The following is a 12,832-nucleotide window of genomic DNA, read 5'->3' as shown; positions in this document are numbered from 1 at the left end:
TTACGGTTTCATCAGTTTAATAAGATAAGACAAGTCTTATAAGAATAAATTTTATTAAACATCTTACAAAACCTTGATGCTTGAAATATGTTGGTGTTGATGTAACCACTGCTTTGGCAGGTTTAAACGATGAGCAGATGGCAGGATACAACCATGAGCTATATTACAAAACATATTTCACGATAAACTGGCCAACAATAAAGCTGTAGAAAAAGCGGGATTTTCATCATGTTTGACAAATTTCCACTGAAAGACAAAAAATTGGAGAATAAAATATAATTTTTTTATCCAACCAACACTTTCTGATCGGCGCAAAACAGAATCGCATGATACGGCCAAACGCTTTCTACGCATTGGCAACAGCTCACCGATTTCGGCATCCAATATGCAACCGATCAAGGTGAAAGCAGAGACCGACATCGACAAAGCAGCGGCAGAACAACCATCACATCGACATGCTGGACATGCTGCGGAAGGAATATGCATGTTCATGTTTCTAAGATTGCCCGTTAGAGACAGCCGGCGGGTCCGCTCGACCGAGCGTCCTAAGAAGAACATGCGGTTGCAATGGGTCCATTAATTTTCTCTGAACACGCACCTCGGCTAGCGAAACTTCCGTTTTACGCTTTAAGTTACCTTGTCCACCGTCTACCGTTCCTCATTCGAGCGTTGTCGGTGGACCGAGTCTACTTCTTCCAGCAGGGTACTGTGGCAAAAGGTGAAGACTACTCGTACTCGTGGCTCTGGACTGGTGGACTGGTGCTGCAGGAAATGGTAGCAGCTGCAACACTTGCGACGATGCGACCGCATAAATTATTCCTACAAAATACATTGCAATTAAGGTACAGTTCATGTTTTAAATATATTATTCAGCATGATCTTCTGCACCGTACCGGTGGGCAATAATTTATTGCAATCAATTTTTAATTACAACCAACCTGGTAACTGTGCAGCGTGTGTGTATGTGTGGGTTCTGTGGGTATAATGAAGTTTTCAAGGCAAGTGACGTATTTACTTCGATGGCGGTGCCTTGTTTAATGTTGACAGTTTCATACAACCGAGAAACGATCAATAGATTTTTTTTCTAACGTAGAGGTCTTATAGTGGGATAAAAAATGGTTAAAATAACATGACAAAAATGTAGTCTTTTTTGTTCAAAGATGTTTCTTATTTCTAGTTTCTTATGAAGGGTCATACTTATTTTTACCCGGCAGCGGAATAGTCTGTCCTTGCAGTCCATTCCATTCCAGTTGGAATGGCATGTGATAACCCGTCCTGCCGTGTGCAACCCACACCGATTATGACAAACACTAATGTGGCGCCCCACATGTCCACAATAAAATATATTACATCATTAAATAAAACAATTCTGCGATATTTTAGCGTATTTCACAGATTGAGTATTACACCTATCTTAACATACAAGAACCTTTTATTTATCATTTATTGCGACTTATCGCTATCTCATTTGGTCAGATACTACTTGTGAACCCGTGTTGAAAGTCCAAAAAAACCGTCTATCTGCCGTGGCGTGTCTTTCGCAGTCCCAATGGATCCATCGCCACGGTCGACACTCCACAGCAGAGAGGCACACTTTGTTCAGATGTAGCGCAATACACTACATGGTAGGCATCTTTTAAATAAGTTCATTGTATCACTGATTGTTGCCTTTGTTTCTAGTAGTTCTGATTATTTTCATTTGTTTTTACATCCATAGAGTTGGAATTTTTATTTTTCAACAGCTTAAGTGATCATCTCAGAAAGTAGCGCTAACGGACAGAGTTGAACTCACGTTGCACGATGGATTCAGCCAAAGATATTACAGCTGGCGTTGAATCTGCGGAAAAATACAGAGCAGTGGGTCACTGAAACGAAAGGAAATCAGATGTTCGGTAAATGTCAGCACTGCCCGAAAGCCCAAGTGCGGGGGATCCAGACAGGAACAGCTCAATCGAAGACAGTAGCGACGGACTCAGTGATGAAGGACAATCTCCCATGTTCAATTGATTCGTTAAGAAGAGGCAGTCCAAGCATTAAACATCTGAACTTATTTAGTCGGTGATCTCTGCTGCGTTAGGTGGATTACACTGGAGCGAATGCCCGAGTAGGAGTAGGGTAATGCACAATATTTGCATACACGATCACCAAACGGATTAGGCAACATCGAGCACAACCGTAAACATTTTTTGATTCAAAGCTTGTAAAGCAAATGCCTTATTGCTTTGTTGAACATAGGAGGATGCACGAATGGATCTTGACAAGTGAGGTCCATCCTCATTTCGATCCATCGTCACAGAATATGATCGACTGTTCAGACACGACAGGACCGGGGGAGGGGTCAGGACGGGTAAACAAAGTCAAGGAAAATTAGTAGCATCAGGTTGTACTGTCACAAAAGGAGAAGTCCACATAAAAACTAGTCCAGCTCATCTAGAGCCTAACGAGTTTAGAATAGTTTGAGTTATCGATCATAACCAGCGTCGATGGATTTATGGAAGTTACTGCAACTAATGATCTCAAGGTATTACTGTATCAAAATAGTTTCAGGTGATTTTTGTCATTTTGTCGGTTGGTCACAGTACACACAGTAAATTATTAGAAATCGCTGCCTCGTATGGTTTTAGTATTTTGTTGATTGCTATCCATTTCCTGTATGTCCAAGTTTCGGGAGGATAAATACTAACATTGGAGAGATATTAAAAACAAGTTATGCTTATGAATTAGCAAGTTTTTTCGGTGCAGAAATATGTCTTTCCTCTTGACGGCATAAAGTGCATGAAGTAATTGTGATCACTATTATTAAGCTTGCTTACTTAAATAGATAACCTTAGTAGTTGGTACCAAAGGAAACCAGAAACCACGGTAAATGTTTAAATCACCTCGTGTGAAAGTTATTTTAAATAATGTCTAGTTAACTATTCGTAAATATTCATCCACCAGTTACTTAGAAAAAAGTGTAGCGAATGCTAGAATCGCTTTGGAAAGCTCTTAACTATATGCGTTATGCGCGTAATAAAGCTACATTTTAATATTTGTATGCAAAGTTTCACTATAAAACTAAAAAAAACAACTTTGAAACTTCACAATCATGACAATACTCCTTTATGAATTCAATTAGCACAAGAGTAGTTTTGGACGATTTTGCATCATTCATTTCGACAAGGAAATTCTTTTATATTCATTTCTTAATTTTTAACCATTTTTTGAATCATTCTTGCACATCCGAAACAAGGTGCTGCGATCTGGCTGATGCAAATTGAAACGGTAAAAATGCAAATGATGTACGATTTCAAGGTGAACAGCACAAAAAAAAACACACACACAGTACCATAGCACATCTGTACGTGAACAAGCTGTAAGCGAACACAAAGCACGCACAAATAGGATGCCCTAGGTTGTATGTTGGGGTAGATGATTATGCTGATGTTGCGATCGCTCGATGAGCAGAAACTTCTTGTTGATGAAGATGAGACGACGACAACGATACGGCTGATAATGATGATGCTGATGATATTATCATTGACATGAAAGGCATCGTTGTTGCACAATGGCGCGATGTGCGCGTTTCGTCGATGGAAGGTGATACGAATGAAAAGGTGAATTTTGTGCCAAATTAAGATGCTGTTTCTTGTGGCATGCCACACGTGCCGATGGCGTGTCAGGTGATGGTGAACGTTCGTACACACAAACCGTTTACGCCACGTTGGTGTAGGTATAATGGAGACGCACCTACAGGGCAAGGTGAAACAACAGCAAAATGGATAAAAAAAATGAACGAATAAATTTGTGCCCGATCGGGATCGCGACTATGGAGCCAAATGGAAGATGAAGGGACTGAGCAAGAAAGGATATAGACAGTGGGGCAGAGGAGGCGAAAACAGCAGACGGTAGCAGATGGAATGCGATGGAATTTGTCGGATATTCTTTATCTCAGTAACAATCAGGCAGCATAATAGTGGCCATCCTGCTGTTGCTTGCCGCTTTCGCAACGAAACGGTCGTCTCTCTGTGTCGAATGTTGCCACACTGCCAGCATCAAATCATTCGCTCGGGGAATGCATTATGCAAAGCAGCAGAACGCTCAGAATACATATTTTTGATGCTGCTGAACGGTGTATAACAAAAGAAAAGAAGCAAAACAAAAAACTTCTCTTGAAGGATGCTTGTTGCAGAACCAACACCTCACCGAAACGAAACAGGGAAAGCAGCTACACCATTTCGAAACATGAATGTGCACTTTCACTGCACAATCATTGCTGTTTGAATTTAATATACATTTATATTTTTCTTTGCTGCATTTTTCGTGTTTTCCTTCTCCTCCAACAACGCTACTTCTGCAGCAATCCGTGAGCCTTTGCAGTGGTGTTGCACTTTCCAGTGGTTGTTTTTGGTTTTTTCTCTATCTTTTTTAAGATGAGGTAGACCGTTGTTTATGGTACTGGTTTTAGTTGCTAAAAATTCTTGAAATAATGAATCTTTTATCCCGACAAAATATGCTCGGTTTCAGGCAGAAGATGCTTTATATATCGTGCGAATGTTTTCACGGAAATGGATGTAACATGACGAATTGCTAACAACATTTACTAGAAGATGAAATGATTTGAAAACCCCCATGAGCGTATAATCTCCTTTGTTTCTATCGTTTGCTCTGCACAAAATGGGTGATAAAATATAAGTAGCAGGCAAGCTTAAGAATATGTTATATTTTATTTTAATACGATTATTTTTTTTCAACTTCTAGTTGTTCAAAGTATTTTGAAACTAATTATATTAAAATTTAAAAAAAATGGTCAAAGCATTGCTCAATGTCAATTGGGACTTTTTGCCATTTTGCCGATCAATTTAATCTGTCAAGAGATCGAACTAAAACATTTTTAAACCTTTTTCCTGTCCTGGCATTCTTGTTCATTGTGGTGGAAAATTGTGTTTTAGAAAAGGTTTACCTTCAGTGTTCAATGATCTTCAGGTATTGATTTAAATAGATTTAAAAGTAAATAATAACACCTCTTGCAAATGACGGATGTGTGGCACGATTTCAGTCATATCAGTCATATTTCACTCAGCTTCCCTCCCAATTGTGGATACGGTTTGAATGGAATATCATACCCGGGCCTGTTATCACAAACCGGCATTGTTATCACAAACACGTCCTAAAATAATGGATAATTATTTGTCAAATTATTCTGGGGCCACTTTACCCAATTTTGTTTTCATTGAATATAATATCACTTTGATAAAATTACGTCGACCAGAGTAGGTATGTGATCATATTCAAACGATTTTATTGATCTCTGCCCAAAATCTACTAAGTGTCATGTACAGCTGACATGGATCAAAGATAGACAAAGAAGAGAAATAGTAGAGTAAAGTTGATTTATTTTTAGGGTACGGTTTAAAATGGACCCTTTCAGTCTTAACAAAGTTGTATTATTGTTTGATTAGTGCATTCAAGAAACCCATTGTTGCAAAATCAACAGGGCAGCAATTGTTGCCAAGGGATATGAGCTTTCTAATATGGGTTACTTATATTATGGACAATAGTATCAACGATAGAATTAAAATATTTAACATGTCCGCATGTCGAGTAAGGGGCGGCCCGATGGTGCATATGATAAACGGCGCCGGTCCACACGGCAGGACCGAGTTCAAATCCCATCTGGACCGTCCCCCCGTAGCAACGACTGACTATCCGGCTACGTGGTAAAAATAAGTCTAGTAAGCCAGAAATGGCCGGCGTGACCTGTAAGGTCGTTAAAGCCAAGAAGAGAGAGCTTGTCGAGTATTTTTTTGGATACAAACCCTCGTTTCTCGATCGCCTTCGGTAACCGGCTCATCATTGAATTTACACCCCTTGTGCGGAAGTTTACAATATGTAATCACAAGGCATTTCTTCCTTGTATTTTGATTTAACCCGGACATATTTGGTTATGCTATGGTTATAGTTTATGGTTTGTGTTAATAGAATGTTTCCCAGCGGTCAAATTCTTCGTTAAGCGGGCTTCTTAGTGGCTTCTTAAGGACATTAAGAAGCCACTAAGAAGCCGCTTAACGAAGAACTTTTTTGCGCATGTGTTAGTGTGTAGTGCCGCGTAGGTATGGGTGCGTTATCGGCTCTGCATAGTGGAAAGTTGTCATCAATTAAAAAGGACAAAACATGAAATGTTTTTTTGTTTAATTATTTTATTTTTTATTCACAAATTTCTCGTCTACACTTCACTTGCTGGAAAATACGTGCAAATGTGTTGGTCTGTAAACAGAAAATAGTTGAAATTAGCAGTTATTTCAATAAGTTTTCTGTAATATTTCGAAGTACTTACTTATGTGGTGTAAAATTTTGTCCTCCCTGCATGGTACTTTGTACACTGTGTTTGCGTGGTTTTCTTCGGCCCGTGCCAATAAATTGTTTCGGATGTACCTGCAATTGTAAAAGTGTAATGTAAATATCATGTAATTGATATAATTCGTTGCATTAAACGCCTTACCAGACTCTCAGCAGCCATGAAACAGTTTCCGGAGGCACGCTGGTCAAGTATCCTTCCTATTTCCAAGTGTTTTTTCACTCCATATTCCTAACTAAACTATCCAGTCACTTGAAAAACGCGCGCTCTTTCGATTCGAAGCCGTTTTTAACCTTTTATAACCATTTTATCTCCCTGTTCTATGTAATAAACTAACCAAACCTTGCACTTCGAAAGCAACACAAAATATGACGGCCGAAGAATGACGGTGCTGTCAAAATGGTTTTCTACACACACAAAGATATTCCATGAGCTCGGTGTGTAAATACACAACGCGGAGCACGTCGAACTTCGGCAAAGTGTGAAAAGAGCGAGACAAGAACATGCTTGACGAACGAAAAAACAGAGATAGCTTGTGTTGATACGCAAAAGTATAGGCCAACGAGGGTTGGAAGGGGATGAAACGAGGTGAAACGCATGAAAGCTTGACCGCTGGGTTATATTGAAATTTCAAAGTTTTGTTTGTTATTGCTCTTACTAATTGTTACAAGATTTAGTTTACTTTGCTGCAATTAAGAAGGCGTTTTATTTACGTAACAACTGACTTCCATTTTTTTAGACGCAAAAACTAAAAAAACCTTTTCTCTCTCTTTCTTTCCTTGTCATCTCTTCCCTCCTTACTAATGTTCCTGCTTGTTCTGGTATCAATATGGTGGCAATTTTCGTACCATTTTGTTGTCCATAGTGCCGTCTCATAGTGCATCGGCAGTATCTACCATCCCATTGCATCCAAGCACGCACACACACAAACTTCGAAGCAATCGTTGGTGAGAAAAGCACATTTAATTACATTTTAAAGGCGGACGATAAAGTTGGTCCACTCACAACCGACCGCGCGTTCCAAACGACACGAGAGTGCCGTGACGGTATTCGCATCGTTTCTGGTTCGTTTTCTTTTATGATTTCGCTTGTTCAAGGCTTATGTCGACATTACGACAATTACTGCGGCACAACTCAGCGCGTACACCCTACCCCCACCTTTCAGCTGGCAGCATCATCAACCTTCCGCTTCCTGTCCAAGTGGTACTTAAATGGGCTCGTTTCTTCAAATGGTTTCGCTGGCTCTCGCTAAACCTGCCCCGTCGGTTATTCTTTTTTTTTTGAGGGAGAATTGAAAACAGCAAACAAGCACTCGAAGCGAAAGAAAATCATTTTCTCACTCCTGTTTTCCCATTTCCATTCTCGCTGTGATGCGGAAAAAGAGCTTTCATTGAGGGTGCGGAAGGGACGTCGACGGCTTTTGCATCAAATGATTTCATCGCCTGCCCAGATGCACAGTCGACCTCGTTTTTTGGGGGAAGTTTAACTTGTGGTCGATTTTTTTCCTTCTTTTCTTTTGCCTGCATTTACGCTACCGTTTAGATCGTTCTACCCGCACAGCCAAAACGAATGTGGCATGCGAATTGAAATTGCTGCTGCGGTAGGCGTGGAAATGACCCGATCGTGGCAAACGCCTCGGAAGGGACAAGGAAACGGAAGTGAGGAAACGAAGAGCTGAAATACATTTTACCATTTACCGTACCACCATTGATCCACCTACCAGCTACCTAATGATCGCTTTTGCCGTATGATAAATTCGGGCCTAATGCTGCTTGCTGTACGTAGCGCTGGAGCCGGTAATGTGTGCAGTGGTGAAAACTGCATTCACGCAAAAGGGAGGGCAAAATCTTTTCCGCAGCATTTCTCCGTGTGCGTGATGTGAGTTGGGGTCGAGTAATTTTTTTGTGAGTGGTTATTGTAGATTCTTAGGTACGTCCGATCATTAAAACCGTGTTTACTGTTGCTTTGGACCGAAAGGGCCGCCATTTGCACAACAGTGCTTTGTACATTTTGTAGTTTTTAGGGCCTTGCTCTATGTGTGATCTGAATTTTTTTTGTCTGATGAATGCTCTCGTTAGTAAACCGCATCTGACATGGCATTAAGTTTCGAGAGGAAGTGGTTGGTGATTAGACAGTAAAAGGTTATGATATTTTTTTTTATTGTAATGAGAAGTAATTTTTGATGATTTAGAATAAAACTGGTGTTATTCGAGAAAGATACATATTCATTTACTACACGTCTATGTATAAAAAATAAATGTAATTGATTAAACTATAAAAAATAATATTGCGTGAAAGACGAGGACTAAAGGAAAAAGAAGGTCTTAAGTAGAGAGCTTGATATCTTCATACCGATTGAAGAAATCGATTTCATTGAATTATTTTTCAAGTCACATAGGATTCATAGGTAAGAGCGCTTTTTTGCTATTATTTTAACTTTTTAGGTTCACTGACTATAAAGAAGAGGAAAATTTTGATTTACCTGCTGATAGACACGAACTCTGTGGAGTATGTGTGATTGGTTAGACCGAAGCGTTTGATTTACAGGCCATCCATTGCATATTTTTGTCTTTTAAAAAAGAAAAAAAAATACTGGTGCAATTTTTTTTTATTTCCTTTATGTATTTTATTTATTTCATGCAATATTTAAATGCAATTTTTTTTCAAATGAATTGCATTTAAAAAAAAAAACACCAAAAAGCCATTGAAAATAGAAAATAAATTCTCACGGTGCAAATGGAAAAACGTATGGCAGAATATTCACAAAAATAATCTAGGGACGGAAAAGAATACCATATGTGTACTAAGTGTTGTCCGGGCAGGAGAAAAGCAATAGCTGGTGAATTTGGTGATAATATTACAACGACCGAGCAACCGTGCAGCCACACAACCGGGCGACCAGATTGAAAGGGTAAACAATTTTGGAATTTGCTTAGACGTTTCACTGAACAAGCTGTTATTTGTTTTTGGTTGTAGAAAACAGAATACATTTCATGTGCTCCAAAAATATTTCTTTTCCGTGATCAATCTTTCCATGGCACATCATGGAACCCGGATTGAAGAGACCCCCAGTGCGGCTCAACTAACCCTGCGTTGACGATTTTAGTAGAATTATTGTGCGCAATTGTGACGGAGCCAAGTGGGTTGCGCAAAAGGATAGTAAATTGGAAGTTGGAAATGATGCAATTCCAAGATGGTCGGGCTGATATTGGTCATGACTAAATAATTTGCAAATCGGACCTAAGGAGCTCGCGGTGAAGGGTAAGGAACCATTAGATTTGATAAAAAAACGTTAACAGCAGATGAAGTACACCTTACGTTCGAAGTAAAACTCTCATGTTCTGTCATTTATATTAGAATGCATGCATCCGTAAGACCATATTGCATTACAACTCAAACCCCATGTTGCGTAACCCTCTAACCGGCCCTATTAACTAGTTATAGAAAATACCGAAGATAAGTTGTAACTTGTACGAAGGTTGTACACAGCTGGAAAGATATAGAACCTACTGCATTTAAACTCATAGAACTTCCAAATATCAACATAGAGAACTTAATAAGACCTGATAGGATACAAATTAAAAGTACATTAGTAAAGAAATGTAAATAGGACTAAGATTCTACTACGATTCACTATTACTTGAATTTCATAATCAGTTACGATAATTAAATATTTAATTTGTACATAATAAGTAATAAACTGTTGTTATACATAAAAATAGCCTTTTAATATTGACTTGACTGTATATCCAAACCCGTCGCTGAAAAAACAATCCATCGTTCGATGGGTGCATTCCGGATGGAAGTCTTTTAGTGTGTAAGAACGATGTCTCCACCACTGCACGGGAGTGCTAGTTCGGCACCGCCACACCTTCTGGTGGTCTCTCCTCCTGGTGTAGCTGCTGTACATCTGTGAGATTGTTCGCAACCGGATGCAGCAGACGGATGACCTGGAGGAACGCAGCCACGCAGCAGCACAACCCGGACAGCAACGACGGTGTTGAGTCGGGTGATCAAGGCTAGCAAGAGGAGCAGCTTCGAGGGGTTCATAAGTCTGGCCGTGGATAACGGGTTCGGGGAGGGTAATCGAGCCGTCATGTCCCGGCTCCGTGGTAGTCGGACACCACCCGAGACAGATAGGGACATCCTCGACCGGACCGTCTCAGACTTGTTCCCGGAGCATCCTCGTGTGCAGCGGCCTGAATCGGGTGACACTGGCGTTCAATTGTCCACTTCAAAGCCATCGGAATTGACGAATCCGGTTACAGTTGGTGAACTTCTGCTCATCGTAGGCCAGCTGAGCAACAGGAAGGCATCGGCTCTCTACGGAATCCCGAATGCCGCGGTGAGGACTGCGATTACGGCGTACTCGGAAGTTTTTAGAGTGATGTACTAGAACTACCTGGACAGAGCCACGTTTCCTGCAGCGTGAAAAAGTACCGCCTGGTGCTTCTTCCGAAGCCCGGAAAGCCCTGGTGAGAGCAGAGCCGTAGCATGGTCACTTGGCGCCCTTGGCAGAAAACCGATTCAGCGCCCTCCTCTCTTACCACTTTTAGTCAAAAAAAAAAAAAAATGAAACTGCCTCTGCCCATGTGAATGCATTTATTATTTTCTATTATAATGGTTGTTGTAGTCTGTGTACTGTTCATATTTATCATACGTGTTTATTTATTTTAAAGTTTAATTTTTCGCGCTTTTACATTTGCAAACTCAGTAACAATTTCATCTAAATCAATGTTCGAAAGTATGTTATGTTCAATTGAAATTAGAGCAAGGTTGGTAAGGCGTTCCTGTCCCATTGCAGATCGCAAGTAATTTTTAATAATTTTTAATTTACTGAAGCTCCTTTCGCAAGATGCTACTGAAACTGGAAGTGTTAAAAAAATACGCAAGCTTATTGTAATATTTGCATACAGATCTTCTAATGCATACTTCTGAATACATTTCAGGAGATCGCTGCTAGGTGTTGCATTTTCGATATTATTCATCAGATATGGCAATGCAATCTAAATACTTCCAGTTCAGAGATGAGTTCTGCCGCTTCAACATCCCTAGAATACTTCATAGCGAACTCAGTAGCATGTTTCTTCAGTTCACTCCATTCCATCGGATGAGTTTTAAAGTTATGGCCGTAAACAAAACAAACAATCTAACCACTTCCGCAAGTTCTTTGAATCTAGATAATAATTCATCATTCATTTTGCAGAAGGCGTTTTTAGTTTCTCCAGAAAATTATTCCTCACAAGTTAAATTAAGCTTGGGCGTATCGATTGATTCATTTGTCAATCGTGTTTTCCTACGCTGATTTCTTTGCGGTAATAAGTCATCAATACCCATTTTTTAGCATATACGTTTCGGCGCTGCTCTGGGATTTGTCGTATACGACGAACGACAAGAACAAACGTATGGCAATGTATGAAGGTGCTCTGTAAAATTCTGTAAAACATGAACATACAACTGTCGTCATACAAATCATTTTGTTCTTTCTGTAATTCTTCCCTCAGAAATTGTTGCAGCAGAAATTAACTGGACCTAAGTTTCCCAATGTGCATCATTTTTGACATAATTTTAATTATGTCAAACAGTCTATGGCGAACAGTCTAACAAGTTTAAGCAATGTTCATTCAATGTGTTTATAGAAAAAAACAAATTCATTTGTATGACGACAGATGTTTTACATGATCATGTTTTACAGGATTTTACAGAGCACCTTCACACAGCGCTATATATTTGTTCTTGTCTTTCGTTGTATACGACAAATCCCAAAGCAGCGCCTAAGGATTTTTCAATACAAATTTGCCTGGTGATTGTATTAAGAAAACTTATTATTTTGGCGCCCCTCTGGACCTGGCGCCCTTGGCGATGGCCAACCCCGCCAACCCCACGCTACGGAGCTGGGTGAGAGCGGCACATACCGACCCTTAAGCATGCTCGGGAAGGTGCTTGAGTGCCTCTTCCTCAACCACCTGAACGCGCACATTGAGGAGGCAGCTTCACCTCGGTTGTCGGACCGACAGTACGAGTTCTACCGAGGCCGCTCCACCATTAGCGTCATCCAGAAGGTCGTCAAAGCGGGTAGAGACGCGATGACTTTTAACCGTACGAATCGCCAATACAAGCGGTTACTTCTGGTCGTGGCACTGGACGTCCGTAATGCGTTCAACACGGTCAGCTGGCAGTCCATCGCCAGCTTTCCTGGTGAAAGGTGTTCTGGCCAGTCTGCAGCACATCATCCGCAGCTACTTCGAGCTACTTCCTGTCGTACGGCTTGTCACTGCCGGAGTCCTGTAGGGGTTCATGTAGGGCCCCATACTGGGAAACATAATGTACGACGGGGTACTTGACGTTCCGCTCCCGCCTGAGGCGGGAGTCGTTGGTTACGCCGATGACTTGATGCTGCTGGTCTCGGGTGTGACAACTGAAGCGGTAACACAGCGGATTCACAGTTGGATGCTGGATCTCCTTCTGGATCGAGCTGGCGCCAGCAAAGAAGGA

At 40.6% G+C, this 12,832-nt stretch overlaps 1 long non-coding RNA gene across 1 annotated transcript; it reads right to left on the bottom strand.

Moving 5' to 3' along the window:
• Positions 1-5,972: 5,972 nt before the first annotated feature.
• Positions 5,973-6,510, bottom strand: LOC125774777 (uncharacterized). Its single transcript, XR_007421117.1, has 3 exons — positions 6,482-6,510; positions 6,317-6,414; positions 5,973-6,246 (listed from the first exon to the last, which is right to left on the bottom strand). It is a non-coding gene; the product is annotated as an uncharacterized LOC125774777 (long non-coding RNA).
• Positions 6,511-12,832: the final 6,322 nt, after the last annotated feature.

The sequence above is a fragment of the Anopheles funestus genome, chromosome 2RL (genome assembly GCF_943734845.2).
Source record: "Anopheles funestus chromosome 2RL, idAnoFuneDA-416_04, whole genome shotgun sequence".
NCBI lineage: Eukaryota > Metazoa > Arthropoda > Insecta > Diptera > Culicidae > Anopheles > Anopheles funestus.
Note: the sequence above shows the minus strand (reverse complement) of the source record. Positions and strands in the feature narration are given on the sequence as shown.